The 23,600-nt window shown below is 37.4% G+C and overlaps 1 non-coding gene across 1 annotated transcript; it reads right to left on the minus strand.

Annotated features, from left to right (window-relative positions):
- Window positions 1-19,576: 19,576 nt before the first annotated feature.
- Window positions 19,577-19,680, minus strand: LOC143617779 (small nucleolar RNA R71). Its single transcript, XR_013150887.1, has one exon. It is a non-coding gene; the product is annotated as a small nucleolar RNA R71 (small nucleolar RNA).
- Between the last annotated feature and the right edge of the window lie 3,920 nt (window positions 19,681-23,600).

Raw genomic sequence — 23,600 nt, forward strand, 5'->3', positions numbered from 1 at the left:
CTGTTTCAGTAACCTTCTTCTTGTTGTTTTTCTTTATCCTTTCCAACACAGCCTTTCTTAGAGGCCTTACTGCATTGTAGCTTACCTTCTTCTTTTCATAGCTGTCATAAGAAACATGCTCTCTTCTTATTTTTTTTATTTTGTCTCTTCATTCTAGGTGTGACAGGTGGATACAAAGGAAGTTTGTCAATAGATTCTGGTTTCTTGTATCTTCTTCCTCTTTTAGCTTCCTTGATCTGTGCATCTGTGATTTGATCACTCAAATCACTCAAATCATCTTGATTGAGATCATCAGTATCAAAGTCATCCTCAGAGACTTGTACTCCAATTGATTTTTCTTCTTTCAATTCTAATTTCACAACAAATTCACCTTCTTAATTCACTTCAACAAATTCTCTTTTATCATCAAACACTTCTTTGAATTGTTGCAGATAGGCATCTCTCTTCTCTTTGTCAACTTTGGGCATAAAATTGTTGTTGAATGGAGGTGGAACTGCTTTGTATTTTTCTTCCTTTTTTACTTGATTCAGAATTCCAAAAATATTTCCAGTGGAGATCAAATTCTTCAAGAATTCATTTTCAACTTGCAGTTTTGTATTCTGCACCTTTTCTTCAACTAATATTTTCTTTAACCCATCTATCTCAGTGATGTATCTGGTTTGAGTTCTGTAACTGATCATGCAATCATCTTCCAAGCTTTTAATCTTTTCTTCACTGATCAGCTCACTAGACTCATATCCATTTATGATACTTTGTTTCCTAAAACATTCACTTTCCAACTTGCCTACTTTTGTTTTCAATTCATTGATAATTTCATTTAAGTCAATAGTATGAGCAGAGTGTACCTGAGATGATGATCCAACTTCTTTCTCAATTAATGCCATAAATGCCACATTTGCCCTCTTGATGTCATCTGCAATGTCTTCTTCATGATTACTCCAGTCAAAATTACCCTCATGCTGTGAAGTTACAGACACATTTCCTTGATTTCTGGGTTGATTTTGGTTGGTTGGAACAGAATTGTTTGGAACAGTTTGAAGATTCTGATTGTTGTTCCTTTGAAAGCCTTGATTCTATGGAACAACTTATTGATTATTGTTCATTGAAGGCTGTTGGAAGTTGTTGAAGTTGAGGTTATAATTGTTGGAGTTGTTGTTATTGAAGTTGTTGTTCCTTGAAGTCTGTTGAAACTGTTGAAATTGATGCTGCTGATTTCTTGGTTGATTCTGGTATTGGTTCATCTGAAAGTTTCTTGGCATGTTGCATTCTATGTAAAAGTGACCAGGTTGTTGGCAGTTATAGCAAATGACTTTAGACTTATCAAAACCAATTCTTTCATTTGGTCCTGATAGAAGAGATCTACCAGTCCTGTTATATAGCCTTTTGCTTCTAAGAGCCAACATGGTTGCTTGCCATTTCAAATTCATGTCTTCCAAATCATCAGCATCTATCTGCTCTAGATCATCTTGCACAATGCTTGTATGAACCATGTTCTTTGCAACAAAAGCATTATAAGAATCAGTGAACATTGAGAGAAAACCATGAAAATCTGATCCATGACTTCTATTACCACCAACATAGGGTCCATGTCCACTAGCCATTGAGGCTGAATCATTCTCTTCCAAGAGTTGGACATTAAATCTCTGCCGGTTTTGTGAGTTGCTTGAACTACCACCAACAAAAGCCTTAGGTGTATCAACACCATGCTCATTTGGTTCTTCAATGATGGGAATCTGTTGTTGGTTTTTGGTTGACAAGCTCCCCATAGGTGCAATGAGAGCATTGGTTACTTGAAAACATGGCTTCTCTTCTTTGATCATTTCATTCTCAACATTTCTATCTCTGCAGCCTGAAGGAAACATACTACATCATCCACCTTCAAATAATTGAAATTTGGCTTCTAAAGGATGAATTTGCAGGCAGTGTACCATTTCTTAGGAATTGAGTTGAGCAGCTTAGTATTCAGGTCAAAATCAGTCATGACATAATCAGTTGTCCTCAACTCATTCACAATAGCTAGAAATCGTTCTAGAATTTATTTCAATCTTTCTCCCTCCTTATACTTGAACCTTTCCAACTGTTGCTTCAATCTTTGCTTCTTTATGTTCTTCAGCTCAGTATTCCCCTCATACATCTCAAGGATGGCATCATACATTGCCTTGGCAGTTGTATGATGTGCCACCTTGGTTAAAATATCCCAAGACAGTCCTAGCTTAATCATAGCTAAGGCCCTGTCATCTATCTTTTTCAATCTTTCACGCACAGCAACAGTTGCATTTGCATTTGCACCTTCATTGTTGTCCTGTGGTCCATTCTTGATTGAATTCCACATATCCACATCATTATAGCATACGGCTGCTTCAAAGAGTACTTTCCACTTGGTAAAGTTTTCCTGTCCATACAATCTTGGAATCTTGTTAGTAGACACTTCTTGTTCCTCATATCCAGACATTTTTGAAAGAAACAAAATCAGTTTCTTTGTAAAAGCAGAGTTTAAAAAAAAAAGCAGATCTGAAAACAGGTTGTTCAGATCTGATGTGTCTGATATGATTAGAGCAAGATTTGTAACTAAAGATTAAAGCTTTAATTGAAATAAGGAAGAGAAAACACCAATAGATTGTAGATTTGGAAGAAAAAATGAAGAACAGAGTTGCTGACGTCACTTTTCAATGGAACAGTTGTCTGCTTACGTCATCTTTCTTCAAATCTTCAATCAGCAACAAGAATCTTACTAAAATAGCAGTAACAAGCTCTGATACCACTTGTCAGGTCCCCGATTTCAACTGGATCTTACTCAAATCATGTCATAACTCACACAAATAAATGTGTCGACAAGGGAGTTAATGACGGGTTGCTATATTTAGAAATATTACTATTTATTAAAGGCGGAATCAATAATAAACAGGGTAGTTGCTATCAATAATCAAAGGTAACTAACACACACAAGATTCACTCAAAAGATTTCTATTCATACAAAGTTAATCATACAAAAGGATAATCGATTTAGGGTTTCTTGATAGGAAACTTATGTCTGGACTATTCTAAGAACGGCTGTCACTTGACAAATATTCTTTCTATTATCGTATTCAGCCGCTCTCTTTAAGTGTGCCCGAAATATTCCTTTTATAGGCCTGACACCTATGGACAACTGTCATTCCTTCTAGAAACACTAAATGCTAAAACATATTCAAATTACATATTCAGAAATAACCCTAAGTGTAAAACAAGTCTTCCGGGTAGGCTTCGCATCAATTTTGTCTTTCCGAGTAAGCTGTGTGCTCTGCCATCCTTCAGAACTTGGTAACATAGAAGTGTGCTCGGGATCAGTTTCCAGGTAGACTTTACTTGAAGAGTATTTTACCAAGTAAAATACTCACCGGGTAGACTTCAATCTTCTTGACTTTGCCAGACTTTGCCCGACAAACCCTTACGGGCAACCTTGTTCTTCAATGGTCCCTTCAACCCTTTGCTAGAGAGTAGCTTATTATCAAAGTGTGCTTGGTAGGACTGTTCCTTTCTTGAGTTGAACCTTTCCCGATGTTACTTAAAGATATTCCATTAAGACATCAAGCTTACTTGGACCATACTTATTAATGAATACCTTGCCCGGTCTTCCAATCACTTGGTTTTATGAGCTTGGTTAGCCAAAAGCTTACTCGGGAGTGAACTTTACTAGGCTATGAGGAACAGACTTTCTTGATAAAGTGAACATTGCCCAGATAAGCATAAACTAGTGAACCATGCCCAGTAATACACTAATTTGCAAACCCTGCCCGGATATTCACTAAAGAAGACTTCAAGAAGATAGCCCTGCCCGATAGACAAAATATCATACCCGGCTAAGTAAAAGCTTGCTCGAAAGTCTAAGGTGTGCCCGGTTCCATACTTAGTCATTTCTGTGGATGTTGAGAAGATTCCAATCTTCAATCTGATCAGTTTTGGGTCAAATCTTGACTCAACATAAATGGACATTAGTTACAAAGCAAGAACATAAAAAATGGACATCGGTTGCCGAAGATAGTCGTATGATCATACAAAAATGAGGAACTTCACCAAAATGCATTCAAATAAAGCAAGTAAGCAAATAGCAAGTTATGCATAAACCGATATACACACAAGGATTAACAGTTGCAGTTTTGAATACTAAATAATAGATAATTATGATACGCACATCTCCCCAAAAGGTTAAAAAAATAAGTAAAAAGAAGGCGAGTGATATACTCACTTTAGCAATAAGCAAACAGGAATAAATTCGGTACAACGGTAAGATAGCGTCACTCTCGGGGCATATCAATGAGCGAATCCTAAGTATTAATAATAACCGGAGAATACAACGAGTCAATAGATGCACTAGTAGAGATTAAGATAGAACGGGTATTTGAGATAATAGCCTAACTAAGTTTATTATTTATCAAAAATGATTATCTTTAATTAATAGTTGTTGAATAAACAGTATATATAACACATTAGTTTATACATTACTTATACAAATAATTAATTTAACAATGTTAAATGATAAGATATATTTTAGTTACAAACTTAATATTTATAAATAGTTAAATAAATACTTAAAACTTTGATAGAATATATAAAGAGATTTTTTTAACCATTTATTTTATTTTAGATAAAAATATATTTTTAGTGTATTTACTTGTTTAAAAAGAAAATTCTCATTATTTAGATTTTATAAATTTATTAACATACTTAAGCTATATTTTATTATATTTACTATGTATTAAATATATATTTTAATTTAACCCATTTTAAAAATCATATATTTGATTAAACCAAGGTTTGAAAAAATGATCGGTTAATATATCGGTTTTTGTAAAATATAAATTAATTATTTATTTTATAATATTTATAATATAGTGTAATTGATTAGATATATAAATCATGTGTCTTAAAAGAATTAAAAAAAACACTGGCAGGGGGGGGTTGAACTTGCGCCCCAGCCTCTAGCCAAGAAATCCACACAACGCACCTCAATCCAACTGAGCTGGGTGCCCTTTTGCTTAAAACTTGATGCAGAAATATTAAAAACCAAACCAACACAGACTCACTATTCAATAAGAACCTAAGATTTGTTAATCATCAAATCTGTTAAGGTTTCGTTCAATCAACCTTAGGGTTAACTAAATATAGACATTAACGAACACAAGCATAAACTTAATTACCTCGAATAATGACGTATTGATGGATAGAACGTTTGACGGGTAGCCGGCCAGAAAACGAACAAAGATGGCAAAAACAAAGGATTTCAATTAAATTAAATATGGGGTATTGTTTGCGCTGGCATAAGGAGGCTATACGAATGTTTAATTGAATTATAATGCACGTTATAATATAGATTGATGATCAAAGGGTTTCGGCTAGTATAAAATAAGCAATACGGATCGTTTTGATCGATTTAACATAATTACAACGTCGGTTTGGCCGCAAATGGCATTGATAATACAACTTCTGATTCAACTTCCATAATGAATACAAGAATTATGGTCCAAGTCGCATAATTTTTAACCGGGTTTTATAATATGGGTAGGGATTTGGAAATTGGATCTTGGGTATTCGTATTTTTGTGGGTTATATCCTAAATTTTTCACTTTAGACCCTAGAAATTGAGGATGGAATCAATAAGGGTCCAGAGTTTATGTTTGGGTAATTTTTGCCAAAGTAAGAAAGTTATAATTATATTTATACAATAAATTAAACATTAATATATTAATAATAAATCTTCTCGATAAACGCGATATTTTGATAAAATAATCCGAACATCGAAACGAGTCAGTTATTTAATAGAAAAATAAATCCGGAAAACCCGAGTTGTTGTAGTTAGTTGATCTAGTTTGTATTAAGCTACATTTGTTCCTATATCCTTGGTTGTGTAGTATTCATTTCCATTAGGGTCGTGTGTCGGTGAGTCCGAGAGGATAGTCGACATTGGAACACCTTAGCATTCGTTTTTTCGGTTTTTTTATAATATTCAATTAAGGGTATTTAGGGTTTGTTAGTGAGACCGAGAGGTAATATAGCTTTCCTGAGCGAACCTTAGTTGCGTTATCTTTAGATACCGGTGACGTGAGGTCATTCAATCCATTAACTTGTTACATCGTCAATTTGATTCTTACCTAGGTAGACGTTTTCTCCGTTGTCAGTCAAAGTCAGTTAAGTCTCCAATTTAGGAAAGTTTTGTCTGTCAGTTCCATTAGTCCAGTTAATTAATTTAGTCAAAGTAACTCAGGTCAAGTAGTTTAATTATTAAAAATAAATTAAAAAATATTATTCTTAGAAAGCTCTCGTCTAAGGTTTAGTTATCAGAGGCGTTTTCATGTGTCCTTGTGTTCGATACTTGGACTTCTTAGGTCTATGCTACTTGAGATCGGTACACTTGCCGGTTGTGTGTGGTGTTATTAGGAATATCCGTTTTAAATTTAAAGCTTAGTTGTGAGTCTCGTAAAAATAAGTACTCACTAGACACACATCATGAGTGGATCCACAATGTTTTGATCGATGTGAACTTTGTGAATACATATCTTTCCTTTTTTAACTTCATCCCTTATGTAGTTGAATCTCCACTCAATGTGCCTCGTCTTTTGATGTGCACGGGGTTCCTTGATTTGAGAAATTGCACCGTCGTTGTCACAAAACATCTCTAGAGGGTCCCAAATGGTATGGACTACCCATAGATCGGCAATGAATTCCATATCCATGCAACTTCTTGAGCTGCCAATGAGGTGACGATGTATTCTGATTCAGTGGTGGACAATGCTACCACATCTTGTTTTGAGCTCTTCCAAGAGACTGCCCCACCATTCATAACGAAAACATATCCCGATTGTGATCTAGAATCATCTCGATCAGTTTGGAAACTAACATCTGTGTAACCCTTTACAACGAGTTCCTCCTCACCAGAATCGTATATTAGAAACATATCCTTAGTCCTTCTAAGGTATTTCAATATACTCTTAACCGTCATCCAATGTCTACTTCCCAGATTTTGTTGGTATCTACTTGTCAGGCTCAAAGCGAATGATACATCCGGTCTAGTGCATATCATAGCATGCATGATGGATCCTATAGTCGATGCGTATGGGATTCCTTTCATTTTCTCTTGCTCATCCTTTGAGCTTGGACATTGAGACGCACTCAATATCGTTCCTCTTTGAATAGGTACCAAACCTTTCTTAGAGTTCTCCATCTTGAACCTTTTCAAGATTTTATCAATGTGTGCACTTTGGTTTAAACCTATCAACCGCCTTGATCTATCCCTATATATCTTTATTCCCAAAATATAGGCGGCTTCACCAAGATCTTTGATGGAAAAGAAACTCCCAAACAAGGCTTTTACACCTTCCATGGTTGGAATGTCATTTTCAAATAGTAGTATGTCATCAACATACAATAATAAGAAAGTAATTATGCTCCCACTAGCTTTCTTACACACACAAGCCTCATCATCCTTCTTGATGAATCCAAATTTCTTAATCTCTTCATCAAAACGGTGATTCCAACTTCTAGATGCTTGCTTTAATCCAAATATTGATTTCTGTAACTTGCATACTTTGTTAGGATGATGTGGATCAACAAAACCTTCGGGCTGAACCATATAGACATTTACCTCAATATGCCCATTTAGAAAAGCAGTTTTGACATCCATTTGCCAAATCTCATAGTCATAATATACGGCTATGGCAAATAATATCCTAATTGACTTTAGCATTGCCACGGGCGAAAAGGTTTCATCATAATCAACCCCTTGAGTTTGAGTAAAACCTTTTGCTACAAGTCTTGCTTTATAAGTATCCAAGTTTCCATGTATATCGGTTTTCTTCTTGAAACCCCACTTACTTCCAACCGGTTTGGAGTTAAGAGGTGGTACAACCAAATCCCATACTTGGTTGTCTTGCATGGATTGCATCTCAACGTTCATGGCTTCAAGCCATTTGTCACAATCGGATTGTGACATTGCATCATGGTATGTGGTGGGTTCATCTGAATCTACCACATAGCATCCATCCATGAAAAATCCATATCTTTCAGGTGGATTACTAATTCTACCATATTTTTAAACATTTTGTGTGTCTAGATCAACCATTTGATCATTCTCAACAACCTCTTGTTGATTGCTAGTATCAGCCAAACGTGTATCGGCTTGTGGTTCTCGATCCTCCTCGAGTTCCACCGTTCTACTAGTTCCTTCCATTAGGAACTTAGTTTCCAAGAACTCGTCCTTTCGAGCAATAAACACCTTTTGCTCGGTTGGGTTGTAGAAGTAATATCCCATAGAGTCTTTGGGATATCCTATAAAGATACACTTAGTGGATCGGATTTCAAGATTGTTTTGGGTGTTGTGTTTGACATAAGCCTCACAACCCCATACCTTTAAATATGATAATGATGGAACCCTTCCATGCCATATTTCAAAAGATGTCTTGTCCAATTTCTTGGTTGGTGCCATATTTAGAATAGGGGTTGCAGAGAGCAATGCGAAACCCCAAAATAATATAGGCAATGTGCTTATAGCCATCATAGATCAAATCATATCCGATAGAGTTCGATTCCTCCTTTTGGACACACCATTATGTTGTGGTGTTCTGGGTGGAGTGAGTCGTGAGATGATTCCACAACTCCTAAGATGATTCTGAAAAGCATCACTAAGTTATTCACCTCCTCTATCCGAACAAAGTACTTTGATGGTTTTATTGAGTTGATTTTCTGCTTCAGTTTGGAAGACTTTGAACATTTCAAAAGCTTCATCTTTGTCTATTAACAAGTACACGTACCCATAATGACTATAATCATCGATAAAGGTAATGAAGTATATTTCACCATTCCTTGTCATTGCCTTCAAAGGACCACATACATCCGAATGTATGATACCAAATAAGTCTTTTGCCTTTTCATTAGTTCCACTAAAGGATTCCTTGGTCATCTTTCCTTGTAAATAATATTCACACTTATCAAATGAATCATCTTTATTTGTTTCCAAAAGACCATTATTTTAAAGTATATGAATGCAATCTTTATTTATGTGTCAAAGGCGACAATGCCAAAGATAAGTCTTTCTCAAATCCACTTTGAATTTCTTGGTGCTTGATTGGTACAACTTGTTATCAAAGGATGTGTTATCATGAACTAATTCATAAATGCCATTAGACAGCATTATTTTAAAATAAAAGACATCAATCATGAAAACACAAATACCATTGTCTACAAACTTAAAATCATAACCATGTTATCTTAAAAGAGAAACAGAGATAATATTCCTAGTCAAACTAGGAGCATACAAAATGTTTTTCAAAACAACTTCCAAACCATTTGGAAGCTTCAAAATGTAGTCTCCTTGGACTTTGACATCAACTTTTGCTTTGTTGTCCATGAAGAGACTTGATCTCCTTTCTTGAAATGCTTATTTCTTTTGAAATTCTGCAACAACTTGCAAATATAAGTTCCACATCCGGTATCTAATACCCATGTGTTAGAATAAATAACATTACGATCAATATGGATCATGAAAGTTGTACCCGAGGTTTGCTCCGCATTCCTCTTGTCATTCAACTCTTTGAGATAGGTTGGACAATTCCTCATCTAATGTCCTATCTCACCACAACCAAAGCACGGGTCTTCCGAGCTAACCTTTAGCTTATTCTCCTTTGGTTTGGGTGGTTCCACTTTAGTCTTCCCTTTGAACTTGCCCTTGACGTGTCCCTTACCTTTGGCAACCTTTGCCTTAGGTTCCAGGTGATGCCTCTTCTTATTGCCACCTTCATTGATCGTGAGAACCGGTAAAACCTTTTTACCCATTCCCGCTTCGACCGTTTTGAGCATTGCGTGAAGCTCACAAATGCTCTTGTCCCATCAATCATGTTATAGTTCATGACAAAATTCTCAAATCTTTTGGTTAGGACATTGAGGATCATATCCGTGGCTAACTCTTTTGAGACGGGACAATTTAGCCTTTCGAGTCGATCAATGTGGCTTTTTATCTTAAACACATAAGATGAAACCGATTGGGTTTCTTCCATACGACATGCATGAAGCGCGCGAACCGTTTCGAAGCGTTCCACCCTATCTTGAGTAAGGAACATTTTCTTTAGTTGGGTGATCATGTCATACGCCCCATGATTTTCAAAATCCTGTTGAATCTCGGGAATCATAGTTCCTAACATGAGGCAAGAAACTTGCATCGAATCCTTGGTGTATTTCAACCAATTGTTATAGGCATCTAAATCATCAATGTTAGGTTCATTGGCAATAGGATCATCCAATATGTATGATTTCGTTTCTTGCTTGAGAACTATTCTCAAGTTTCGATACAAATCCATAAAATTGTTGTAGTTAAGACGATCCTTATCAAGTATAGCTCTTAGTGATAGGTTATGCACATGTGGGATAATTGAATTAGGTGGATTGTTTATTGCAGCCATCTACATAATTTAACAAAGCTCAATTTTAGTATTTTTTATATCATTTAGTTAATTTTAATCGTTAATACCCTTTATGTCTCCAAGATAATTAATGATTAAAATCTAGAACCCAACGTTACATTCACATAGTAGTTAGGTGACCTTTATCCTACTATTGAATTAACAAGGTAGTCAACGTTTGATGATTACAACCCTTTGCAACTTCTAGTTTTATGGGATCGGTTAAACATCCAATGTTTAGTTGGCATGTTTAATCCCATCAACACCTTTGTACACCATGCTTCGGTGACCCTATTCACATGGTTTCAACATCAATTCATTCTACTTACACACACATGTGAATTTGCACATACAAGTGATTAGCACATACAAGTGATTAGGTGACCTTTATCCCACAAATATGGCAAACCCACCTCAAACTCACAAGTTTTCTCCAATGTGGTTAGGTGAACTTTGTCCCACATAGAGTTCCCAAGTGATTCGAGTGTCGTATAAAAGGATGGTGTTAGACTTGTTCTAAAAGGGATTCAAGTTTTCTAAATTCTAGATTGGAAAACCATTTATGTACCTTGCATTTGCATACATTCATATGTATGGTACTTAGTTTGAAAACCAATTTTCAAAGTTCCTTTAATAAAACTCATTTTATTGTGAAATTTAACCTTTTATAAAACTAATTTTATTACATAATGATTTCTAATTAACCAATTTTATGCAATTTGTTGATTTTAAGTTGTTAACTGTCCAAATAAGATAAAACAAAATATAAATCAACCAAGAAAGCATAAATAAAACAACCATAAGTTCATAACCATAGCCTCCTAATCTTGGCAACACTTGTTGACCGAAACAAGTGTGCAAAAAAGTCTCTCCTAAGGGACAAAATGACATAAGGATTGTGTCGGTGAACTCCCACTTGATCCTGCATCCAAATGCCTCAAGTGTCCACTTTGTGTTGTGACTTCTCCACTTTATTTGGGCTTCCATTTTGGCTCCAACTTCAGCTCCTAGCTTTCATGGGCCTCCAAGTTTGGGCTTTGGTCATTGAGCTAAAATCCCATCTTGGACTATGAGGTCCATTAAGGCCCAAAACCAAAACCTAACTTTGTCGCATCTTCTTTAACAAAAAATAATACCCTAATATATTTTTATCTAGTAAAAGAAATACAACTAATCTACTAATAATTACAAATTAATATGAAATAAATAAATAGATTACAAACCCAAATAAAAGAATATTACAACCATATTGAATAATCAAATGAACCACAACACAAACATTCGTCCAAAAACAAGGCCATGGCTAGGTTATGAACATTCAAACACATATCCAAATATGCAAGTAATACAAGTCCAAAATGGTTGCCCTTTTTACCCTCAAATTTTTGGCCAAGGTTAATCAAACCAAAAATTTTGGGTTTTTATCCAAAAAAAATAATAAATCAACCATATGACTTAATTCTTCAAGATTACCACATGCATGTAAAGTATAATCTTGAAAAACCAAGGGGTAACCAAAAGCCCCAAAAAAGTTTCGGGCAGATGGTGAAACACACCATAAAACCCAAAACTTTTATAGATCTATTGAAGCATGTATCCGTATAAGCGGCTCTTGATGCCATTTTTGGGTTTTAACAAGATTATCAAAGTCATATAAACCGATTTATATGAAAAATGCAGCGGATTAAATAGTTTTAAATCTTGTTGTTTTGATGAATATAAAACCGATTTTATATCCAAAAACCCAAGTCCTGGATCCATATACGAAATTACATGCTTACCAATATAAACAACCATAGGGTGTTTATGTAATATACCTTCAAGACTCCAAGAAATGAAGGAGATGATAATTTGAATGGCTAGTCTTTAAGGAGAGAAGAGTCTCAAGCTTGCATACCCACAAGCATCCAACAAACACCCTTTCTTGCTAGGATTTGGATGCACTTGATTAAGAAAAACCTTCTTCTCTTGTTGCTTCTTCTTTGGCCAAAAATCCAAGAGAGAGAGAGAGGGGAGAGAGAGATTTCAAATTTCATGTAATGTGAATGGTTATGTTTGTGTTGTACCAAGAAGAGAAATAAAGAGAAAGGATTGGTTTAAAAGGAGGTGGGTGGTTTCTCACCATAAATGGCTGGCCCGACCAGCCCATTTATTATATATTCTCTTTATTTGCTTGTAACACACTAATACCCCCATGTACTAGTTGCAGATCTATTACCCCATGCACTAGTTGCAGATCTATTACCCCATGTACTAGTTGCAGGTTTTATTTGTTTAAACTTTGTGACATGTATCCCTTTTAACATGTCATAAGTTACATGCAATATATCATAACCATTATCATATATATATATTGTTTAACCAGCTTAAATAATATCATAAGATAAGCTCTCTAAATAAATTATCCATATAATTTATTGATTTCTCAAGTGCAAATATTTAGAAACCCATTTTCTAAATATCGTAAGTGTTAACATTTATTTGTTAGATCATATCTACAATAAATGTCATGGTGTTTGTCTAGCTTGTTATTGGGTATGACCCGACTTGGATCATAACGTACTAGCCACATCAATTATAATATGTGAATTGGGTAGACCGATCCCAACACTGTGATGAGTAAACAAAAGATGGAACCATATCAGTCAGACCAGATTGAAACTATCAAGAATGCTTTGTCGAGTTATTATTATACTTTTCTACTTGTTTTAAAGGAGAACTCATTCTTTAAATTTAAGGATTTAACGGAAATGGAATTCATGCAAAAGATAGAGGAAATAGAATATGACATGAAGTGTCAGAAGTCATCAAAAGATAACCATGATCCGACATTTTGTGGAGGATCTTTACCATTAAGCAGTGAAACAACTCCAATCTATGTTTTCCTTTCTGAGACTTCTCAAGATACGCCATCTTAAGTCAATGAACAAATGCAAAATGTTTGTTTTATGGCTTCTGGGTTAAACAACTGTTCTGGAGGATCAAATACTTCATTCTCTGGAAATGGTAATGCTTCAGCTCAACCATCAAATGTGAACATAAAGGAAGCTGAACAACATTTTGCTTTTCTGAATGCCTTTCTGAGTTCGTATGAGAACTTGGTGAGTGATAAAATTTCCACGAGTGAGCTTACCGATGAAGATTATGATCAGATTGATCCGGATGATCTAGAACTCATGGATTTGAAATGGAATATGGCTATGATTGTTCATAAGGTAAAGAAGTTTATGCATAGAACGGAAAAGACTTACCTACTTTGAACAAGAGGTTTGGGTTTGATAGGCTTAAGGTGAAATGCTATAACTGCCAGGACTTTGGTCACTTTGCCAAAGAGTGCGACAAGCCAAAGAAAGAACATATTGGACCCCACAATCATGATAAAAGCTCGGGTAAGAAATTTAATGACTTAAAGAAAAAATCTTCTGAGGTGATTCTTCTAAATATGGGGGTTCAAAAGAATTGTTCACAGCTTATGAAATAGATTGGAATCAACAGCTACTGGGTAATGAAAATCAAGCTAATCTTTCCGTATTTGAACCTGCTGAGAATTTTCAAGATGCTCAAGGAGAAGTTTTGTCTACTGAAAGTGAATCAGAGACTGAATCGGATTCTAACATCTCATGAAACATGCAACCAACTTCCTTTGCATGTATGACCAAAATTGATGAGGTTAGTCCTAATTCTGTGTCTATTGTGTTTGAAAATTTATCTGCTGGTTCAGTTAAATTAACTAAAACTGTGTCTTGTGATGTTTGTGAGGAATTTAAGTCAAAATATGACATAATTCATGTCAAAACGAATCACTTATGAAAGAACTTGCTTAAGTGAAAGATAACTATACACAATCATTGGATTTACAAAAGAAATCTAAAGACTTTTTGGCTGTCACCCCAATCGAAGGGTTAGGCCAGCACATGTCAGCAGTGGAGTATCGAGCCATTCTTAAATATCGTTTAATGATCCCCATGTTCCCAATTGATGAGCCATGTCCGGTCTGTCGTAAGGCTTGTTTAGATAATTTTGGTGAACACGCGGTTCATTGCAAAGAACTCCCTGGGTTTAAATATAGACATGATTTGGTCAGGGATGTCCTTTGTGATGTGTTAAAACGGGCGGAAATATCGGCAAGAAAAGAGGCTCCTATGAATTTCTTGTCGGATCCACGTGAAGGAAGGTCTACTCTCCGACCAGCGGACATTCTTATGTTTGGATGGGCGGGGGTAAGCATGCTTGTGTGGACCTTACAGGGGTGTCCCCTCTTGTCGGGCTTAGGGACACCGGGTTTGTTGCTAGGCATGCCGTGCTAAAGGCAGAAGCAGGAAAAATTGCTAAGCACGAGAAGGCGTGTGTGGAGAATCAACACGCCTTCATTCCTTTTGCTTTTGACACATTTGGGTCTCTTGCCCCCGATGCTGTTACGTTTCTAAAAAGAGTTCAGCGGGTCGTGCACAGTAACTCATCGACGCCGAAGAACGGTAACTTTGTTTTCAGTAGGATTGGTTTTGCCATTCAAAAGGGGGTGGCGGCGCAGCTTGTTGCCCGCTTACCTGCCTCTTTATTGTAATTGGATCCTTTTATTTTTATATAAAGTTACTTATCATCATATAAAGAAAAAATTTAAGGATTGTCTAATAGTAATCATGATCTGAAAGCCGGACTTACTGAGAAACTTACCATTTTTGACAAACTATTTCAAGAGATTTTCAAATCGAGAACTAAGATAACAGAACTTGAGAATGAAATCCTTGAGTTAAAGAACAAGTTGGGTAAATTTAGAAATTCACTTTCCTTTTAAATGAAATTATTGAAGTTTTGGGAAAACAAATGGGATCGAAGAATAGGTTAGGATTTGTAGAGGTGCCTCCACCATTTTTCAATGATTATTCAAACAACCCATTTTCTGAGAAAATCAAAAATGTTGTTAAAACTGCTAAAAATGAATCAGTTCTTAATGTGGAAAATTCAACACAAATTCCTAGTGACAACCCAACTTTTCCTCAAAGATCTCATACTCAAAGTAACAAAGTGTTTGTTAAGACTAATGAAGAGGTTGTGACCGAGAATGTATTTGAACCTCAAATTATACATAAAGAAAAGAATAATCCGAATTCGAATCACAGTTTATGTGAGAATGAAGTTGTGTATGGTTCAAATGCCTCTAAGAACAACAATTCAAAAGTCAAACCCAAGAAATTAGAAAACCCAACAATTTCTGATGAGGATCTAATGCGGTTCATTAATCCTTCTTGTGGTAAATTAAACACAGGTTTTGTGATTATATTAAAGGGGGTAAACAAACTTTTCAAAGAGAAAGACATTCCTCTACACTTGATCAAGCCTGAGTTGATTGAGAGTGTCTTTCAAAACGAGACTTCTAGTTTACATGATCTTGAGCAAGCTTTTGCCAGAACTAAATAGTTGAACAGGCCTATACTTAAACCTAGTTTCAAACATCATTTAAATACTGTTAAACCAGTAAAGTTTGTTAGTTCTACTGGAACCGACCCTTTACAGAGTTTTTTTAATTGTTAAAACTTTGACTTTTATAAAAAGAAAAAGGTTGTCACATTTGACGATGTAGATAATGTGAAAATCTCAAGTAATTCTTGTCAACCAAATGTTGCACAATCGTAAATCAAACCACAACGTGCATTCATTGATATGAGAACCTGTTTCTTGTATGGCAAATGTGGGCACATTGTTAGGATTTGTGGAATTCGGAAAGTGAAGAATGCCCATCCAGTTACCAAGGAACAAACCAAAAATGTTCCTATGGTTAAGGAGATTCTCAAGAGACCAATGTCTAATGTTGACGAGACCCACATAATGTTTCACAATGTGAATCTACGCAAGTTGGTTCATGGTAAAGAAAAGTCTGTTAAATTAAATCATAAATTGTTTGTTCCCATACAACTAATTTGCAAAAATGAGAATAGAAATGTGATTAAAGACGCTTATCTGATACGCAGGTCAAAGAGACCAGTGACATATTCACAAGCGTCTAAATCACATTTGGAGTCTGAAAAGATTAAATCTTCTGTTGAAAAGAAAGAGGTGCCCAAGACTAAGGCATGGGCTGCCTTTTTGGTCTAATCATGTTTCTTGTATGTGCAGAGTTTATCCAAGACTAGATCGGGTGAAAATTGGATCATGGATAAAGGATGCTCTCATCACATCACCAGAAACATTAAACTACTAACCAATGTGAAGAATATTCAAGGGGTTTATGTAGAGTTTGCGGGTAATTCAGGAGGTATGATAACAAAGGAAGGAGATGTGTCAAACGGTCGTATTACAATTGAAAAGGTTAATTATTATGACATGGTGGATCACAATTTTTTAGTGTTTCTCAAATTTGTGACAAAAAGTATACCATCATGTTTACCGAAAAGGAGTGCATAATACTCAAAAGAGGATATGTCATTCCATAAGACATGGTTGTTATGCGATCTCCTAAGTCGAATGATATAGATGTATTGAATATGTGTACAAAAGTATCGACTTCTAATTATGTTGAAACGTGTTTTATCTCTAAGGAAACAGAGAAAGACTTGATTATGTGGCATAGGCGTTGATGTTTTGTAAAACAAACTTGTTTTCCGCACCTTTAATCATCTTTTTAATTGCTTAATTATCTAATAAATAATGATTTTAGCTTGATTTAACATGATCTTAAAAATTTTTATATCTTTCGTAGGTTGCGCGTTTTGTGGAAGACGGAAAAGGCCTTTATGATCAATTTTTGAAGACAAAAATCAAGGCCCAACCCAAGCCCACTAGTGGAAAGCCTTACACGCATAATATATATTAAAGATCAAAAAAAAAACCCTAACCCTCACCACAAAATTCTGATCAGCTAGAGTAGGTAAGAAGAAAAAAATAATAACCCCAAGCAGCCTCAATTTTCCGATCGGCAATTTGTAAGAAACCAAAAGGAAGAAAAAAGCAATATATTAATCTTGAGGTTTTGGTCAAACTTGGCGAGCAAGTGGGAAAGAAAAGAAGAAAAAAAACCAACCTTTACCAAGCTTGCGACCGGAAGCAGCAAACACCAAGAAGAAAATTATTTTTGAAGGTTCTTGAGAGCCGGGAAGAAGAAGGCAGCCAAGGTGATTTAGGAAAACAGCTAGGGAGTATTATACATCATAAATCTCAGCTCTAATCAATAGTATAACACTCATAAACTTTTCTTTCTTGTTTATGTTCATAACGATCTTGATTTTGAACTTTATAGTTAATTATTTTGCAATTGAGTTGAGGATTGAATTGTGTATGATCATAATTGATTGTTGGATGATTTTGATTTTGTTGTTGGTGATTAATATGATGTTAAATTTGAGTTATAGCTGTTGTCCAAAAGTTATGCTTGGCTAAACTTCTTAGTTCTACTTAGGTTTGATGATTATTGTTCGGTTTTGATGAGTTAAATGGATTGTTTGATTAATATGACTTGAATTTCTATTGAAAGTTTGGTTTAATTATGAATTAGGTTGTGTTTAGTGGCTGCCATATTTTTTATATTATCTCATAATCTCGTGCTTCGATTAATTGAATTGGTTTTGAATGATAGTTGCATGTTCAAGTCTTTACTTTGTGTTTAGAGTTTGTTTGCGGTATGTACAACTATAGGGTTCAGTTGAGATTGTTAATTGATTTAATTCAGCGGGTAAACATCTTCTTAGAGACTGAGAGGTGATAGGAAGTAGAGTCATCTCATAGCTTTTGCTTGTTAGAATTAGGATTGCGCGAAAGCGGGTTTGGTTCTTGTCGGGCTTGGGTTTGTGAGCGATTAGTTGGCCTAGTTTGTGTAAAACCAAATTGTTCCTCTATCCTTGGTTGCATAGTATTCGTTTCCATTAGGGTCGTGTGTCGATGAGTCCGAGAGGAGAGTTGACATTAGAACACCTTTTCATTCGTTTGCCGGTTTGTTTTTAAAATCATTTAAGTGTAAGTTAGGGATTGTTAGTGAAACCTAGAGGTAATGTAGCTTTCTTGAGCGAACCTTAGTTGTGTCATATATAGATACCGGTGTCGAGAGATCATTCAATCAATTAGCTTGTTAAATCGTGAATTGGATTCTTACCCTAAGTAGACGTTTTCTCCATTGTCAGTTAAGTCTCTAAATTAGGAAAGTTTTGTCTGTCAGTTCCGTCAGTCCAGTTAATTAATTTAGTTAAAGTAATTTAGGTTATTTAGTTTAATTTATTAAAAACCAATTGAAAAATATTATTCTTAGGAATGTCTGGTCTAGGGTTTAGTGATCATAGACGTTCTCATGTATCCTTGTGTTCGATACTCGGACTTCTTAGGTCTATGCTACTTGCGATCGGTACACTTGCCGGTTGTGTGTGGTGTTATTAATAATATTCGTTTTAAATTTAAAACTTAGTTGTGAGTCCCGTAAAAAGAAGTACTCATTAGATACACATCAAGTTTTTGGCGCCGTTCCCAGGGACACGAGTTGAGGCGTATTGAGAACGACTCAAGTTAGGACCTACCTTGTTTGCTAATTGTTTTTCTTTTACTTTGTTGGTTAGTTAAAATAGTTTAGCCAATTTTAGTTTCTTTTGTTTCTTTTAATAGTTGTATGTGGCGTACTCAATCTATAGGACCGCCTGAATCTGAGGGATTTTCCGAATCAGAGAGAGAGGTTTGTGAGAGAAGTCGTACCAGGCCGTCTTCAAGTTCTTCTTCGTTTGTTGGTAATACATCCACTTCTCCTACTTTTTCTGAATCCGTTAGTAGGGATAAGATTATGGCCGACGCACCACAGAGGAGGACAGTTGCAGACCGGGCCTTTCCAGTCGATGCGGGCGCAAGATCTAGCATTGCTCCACCAGCCATCGTAGTTAACACGAATTGGAAGATTCCATTGAACATTCTAAATTCTATCTCACATTATGCTCAATTTCACAGGTTGCTCAACGAAAATACGCATTCTCATCTCACTCACATTACACGTATTTGCGACACTATTCATCTTGTCGGCGTGTCCTAAGACGCCATCAAACTCCGCATTTTTCCGTTCTCACTCGTTGATCATGCGAGTATGTGGCTTGAGTCCCTCCCACAAGGCTCCATAACTAGTTGGGCCTACCATGCAGACCCAGTTTCTTGAGAAATACGATCCTCTGGCTAAGGTCGCTCGTATGCGTAGTCTGATTCATTATTTTCAGATGGAGAACACCGAGAGTTTCTACGAGGCATGGGAGAGATTCAAAAAATTAATTGGTTTATGCCCGAACCATGGCCTGCCAGACTCGGCAGTTGTTGAGAAGTTCTATAGCGGGGTGACGTACGCCAGGCAAAGTATGCTTGACACGCCTGCGGGAGGAAATTTGTTGACGAAGAAGGATACGGATGAGTGCAATGCTTTGTTTAATGGGTTAGCCATGAGTGGATACCACTGACCACCCGACCAAGAGAACCAAGACCGTCGACTCCCTATCACGCGGCATGCATTCGGTCGACACGAGCACCGCACTTGCGGCATAGGTTGAGGCATTAGCGAAGATTGTGAAAGACTTGCAGGCGAAGAGCATGTTGTGCAAGATTTGTAGAGGAGGGAATGACTTTGTTAGTAATCCGAACCAAAACCAAAATTCTTTCAATTCTTATAATTCGGGGTGGAGAGGCAATCAAAATTCGAACTGGAGGAAGAAAATCATTCCGGCTTGCAGCAGCATCAGAGTCTATTACAGCATTCCGGTGAGGGAGCGAGTAGCGCAGAAAAGAAGCCCACTTTAGAGGAGATGATGGCACAACATACAAAGATGTTTTCATAGCTCATGACTCGAGAGGATTCCCGTCACAAAGAGACTCAAGAGAAATTTCAGGAGCACGAGTCATTCATGAGAAATCGGGGAGCGTCAATTCAAAATCTCGAGCGGCAGATGGGAGAAATAGCAAGTCGTCTGAATGAGAGGTCTCCAGGAACATTTCAGAGCAATACCGAGCAGAACTCGAAGAGATTCGCAAAGGATGTGACTACGAGGAGCAGTGCATGGGCACGTAGCGAGCCCGTGATTCACGAGGCAACGAAAGGAGTTATTGAGGAGCCTGCATTTGATGGAGAGGAGCAGGTGGATGAGGAGATTGAGTTAGAGTCTCCGCCGGCCAAGGTGCATCAGAGGCGCATCCTAGGAAGTACAGCACAGGCCGAAGACCAGCAGTTACCCTGCACACCAGCGAGAGTCTATAAACCTAGAGTTCCATACCTCGGGAGACTCTGTAGGGATAGAGACAAGGAGCAGAACTCCAAAATTCTTGATCTTTTGAAGCAGCTTCACCTTAACATTTCATTCCTTGAGGAACTCACTCAAATGCCGAAATATGCAAAGTTCCTTAAGGATATTCTTTCGAATAAGGAGAAGTTAGTTGAGGTCTCTTCCATCCCATTGAGTTCTAGTTGCTCTGCAGTCTTGCAGAGAAAGTTACCAGAGAAAATGTGTGATCCTGGTAGTTTCACGATTCTTTGCATCTTGAGTGATGATACGATAGTTTATGCGCTAGCGGATCTTGGTGCCAGTATTAATCTAATGTCGTATTCCATGCATCGCAAGTTTGGCTTAGGTGAGCAGCGGCCTACCCGGATGAGTATCCAGCTTACTGATTGTTCTGTGAAATACCCCCGAGGGGTGGTCGAGAACATGCTCGTTCGTGTTGCCAAGTTCATCTTCCCAGTGGACTTTGTCATCCTGGACATGAACGATGATGATAATGTCCCACTTATCTTTGGCCGACCATTCCTTGCCACTGCACATGGGTTGATCGACGCCTGCAAGGGTAAGTTGATTTTGAGAGTTGGGGATAATAACGTCACCTTTGACTTTCGAGAGTCACTGAAACACCCTAAGTCTGCTGATGACTCCTTATACTTCATTGATACCATCATGGAACATGTTGGGGAGTTTTTCAGCGAGATTTGTGGAGGATCTGTGAAGGATCTTCCTCCGTTACCCAGATTCTCGATAGGGAGATTCCGGAGATTGAGATGGTTGTAATGAACAATCAGTCCTTGGATGACGACACCAAGTCAATTGCCTTAAATCTGGCGTGTCTGATGGGAACGTACGAGACGATCCGATGGACCGACCTTCCTTCGAGAGTCCTCCTTCTTCCTTAGAGCTTAAGGATTTACCTACCCATCTGGAGTATGCGTTTTTAGATGAAGATATAAAGTTTCCGGTTATTATTACATCTGCTTTGATGGAGGTTGAGAAGAGGAAGTTGTTGAGGGTGCTACGAGAGCAGACATAGGCGATTGCATGGAAGATTATCGACATTAAGGGCAACAACCCTTCGGTTTTCACTCATAAAATCCTCATGGAGGATAATTTTAATACTGTCGTTCAGGCGCAAAGGCGGCTTAATCTGAAAATGCAGGAGGTTGTGAAGAAGGAGATCATTAAACTCCTTGATGCGGGGATCATTTTCCCCATTTCTGATAGTGCTTGGGTCAGTCCAGTTCAAGTGGTTCCTAAAAAGGGTGGCATGACTGTCGTCACCAATGAGAGGGACGAGCTCATTCCCACTAGGATTGTGACTGGATGGAGAGTCTGCATCGACTATCGCAGACTGAATAATGCCACCAGGAAAGACCACTTTCCTTTACCCTTCATTGATCAGATTTTGGAGCGTTTAGCAGGTCAGTAATACTACTGCTTCTTAGATGGTTTCTTCAGGTATTTCCAGGTTCCAATATCTCCCGATGACCAGGAGAAAACCACTTTTACCTGTCCTGTATGGAATGTTTTCCTATGGACGTATGCCGTTCGGATTGTGTAACGCTCCAGCCACATTTCAGAGATGCATGTTGGCTATTTTCCACCACATGATCGAGGACTCCGTGGAGGTATTCATTGATGATATTTCTGTATTTGGGAGTTCCTTTAATCATTGTCTTTCTAATCTTGAGAGGATGATGGCCCGCTGTGTTGACACCAACCTAGTCCTTGACTGGGAGAAGTGTCATTTCATGGTACGCGAGGGCATTGTTCTAGGGCATCGAATTTAGAGTACGGGGATATAGGTTAACCGAACGAAGGTCGAGACCATTTCTAATATTCCCCCGCCCACTTTTGTGAGATCCATCAGAACTTTTCTAGGTAATGCCAGGTTCTACTGACGCTTCATCAAAGATTTTTCTTAGATCGCGAGAACCATGACAAAACTTATGGAGAAGGATGATCCATTCATTTTTTCAGAGCAGTGTATCGAGGCGTTTGATCTTTTGAAAGACAAACTCGTTAACTTCCTGATCATGATTGCTCCCAACTGATCGTTACCATTTGAATTGATGTGTGCGGCGAGCGACTTCGTAGTCGAAGCGGTTCTTGGACAGCGAAAGGATAAACACTTCCATCTGATTTACTATGCTAGTCGGACCTTAAATGGTGCACAGGATAGTTATACCACCACCGAGAAAGAGCTCTTAGCTGTGGTGTTTTCTTTTGATAATTTAGGTCTTATCTAGTTTTGTCCAAGACGATTGTGTACACTGACCATGCTGCTATTCGATATCTCTTCAGCAAGAAGGATGCTAAGCCTCGTCCTATCCGACGGATTCTGTTGCTTCAAGAGTTTGATATTGAGATCCGTGATAAAAGGGGGCCGAGAATGTGGCGGCCGATCATCTTTAACGTCTAAAGGGAGCAGAGTTATGAGATTTGGGGGGTAGAATTGACGATCGTTTTTCGACAGAGAGTCTCATGTTTGTTACGACACAGGAGGAGGGTTTTCCTTGGTTCGCTGACTTCGCGAACTATCTTGCTAACGGGTGCCTCCCGAAGATGCCTTACCAGCAAAAGAAGAAATTCTTTGCTGACGTTAAGTTTTACCTATGGGACGACCCGTATATTTTTTGTATCAGTGTTGTTCATCTGATTAGGATGTGTGTAGATACTAAGGAGGGATGGCAGATTCTGAGCCATTGTCATGTAGGACCTACATGAGGTCACCACGGTGCGACTTCGACGGCGAAGAAGATGTTTGATTCTGGTTTTTATTGGCCTTCGATTTTTAAGGACGCGCATGCGTTTGTGAGGAGTTGTGATTGTTGCCAGTGTGTCGGCAACATCTCGTCGCGATATGAAATGCCCCAAAATGCTATTCAGCTTTGTGAGGTTTTCGATGTGAGGGGGCATTGATTTCATGGGACCGTTTTCATCTTCG

Source organism: Bidens hawaiensis, unplaced genomic scaffold (genome assembly GCF_021521415.1).
Source record: "Bidens hawaiensis isolate Kalapana, Puna unplaced genomic scaffold, B.hawaiensis_p1.1 tig00000237_1, whole genome shotgun sequence".
NCBI lineage: Eukaryota > Viridiplantae > Streptophyta > Magnoliopsida > Asterales > Asteraceae > Bidens > Bidens hawaiensis.